A 954-nucleotide genomic window follows, 5' to 3' on the forward strand; every position below is an offset into this window, starting at 1 on the left:
ATTTCTAGAACACAACCACGAACAGGAGAATGAGATGATTAAAGGGGACGGTGGAGCAGTAGGACTAACGGAAAGTCCCGCAGCCCTAAGACGGTGGATGATAGCAGGACCTAAAATAGCAAGAGCAGTGAGAGAATTCGAGAGTACATATGCCGTACGGAAGCCTGATGACACCCGTCACCACGAGCAAGTCCCGTCTGTTCAGAAAGCCTTTGCTAGAGATGTTAAAGCCCTGGTCAGTGTAATTGAAGAAATGGGAACCCATTCTGTGAAGACAGTGCCGATCTTCTTGTATTGGACACTAAGGAAATCTTGCATAGTTGCGTTGTGGAAGCCTTTTCGACTGCCAAAGCAATGGGACAGTCACTGTATGACACATTTGTAGAGGAACGACTCAATAAGCGATTCAAGCCCATCACAGATACCATACAACGATGCAACCTACCATTGTTTGGCACAACTGAGAAACGGCAATCAAGTCAGCCTAGTAATCAAGTAGCTAATCTCAAGAGTGACTGTCGGCTATTTTCTGGACTGTATATTGCTTGCCAATCAAGAGAAGGAAGTCTCGAGGAATTTTTGAAGCACGAAAACAGCTCAAGTCTCCCTGCACTTCGATTAATGGTAAGATGCGCACAGGACAGAAATCAGAACTGATCTCATGCGTTGAAGTCAATACAACGTTGGAGCGTGCTTCGGTTGATGCAGTCCTCCTAGATGGCGCAGCTATTGTCAACATGCTTTCGCCTGGTAAGTGCAAGACCTTCAAGGAATACACAGAAGTGTCTTTCTGTCATACGTCATCAACTATCGGGCAGAGAATGTAAAAGGAATCGATTTGGTTTGGGATCGTTGCCTTACGAACAGCCTTAAGCAAGGCACTCGTGAAGCCAGAGGCACAGGAACTCGCAGACGTGTGTGTGACAATGCAGCGATTTCTTTAAACTGGAAGTC

The 954-nt window shown here is 46.1% G+C and overlaps 1 pseudogene; it reads left to right on the forward strand.

Annotated features, from left to right (window-relative positions):
- The first annotated feature begins 629 nt into the window (after positions 1-629).
- The window catches only part of LOC138039178 (uncharacterized), a 781-nt pseudogene continuing 456 nt past the window's right edge, over positions 630-954 (forward strand).

The sequence above is a fragment of the Montipora capricornis genome, chromosome 2 (assembly GCF_036669925.1).
Source record: "Montipora capricornis isolate CH-2021 chromosome 2, ASM3666992v2, whole genome shotgun sequence".
Taxonomy (NCBI): domain Eukaryota; kingdom Metazoa; phylum Cnidaria; class Anthozoa; order Scleractinia; family Acroporidae; genus Montipora; species Montipora capricornis.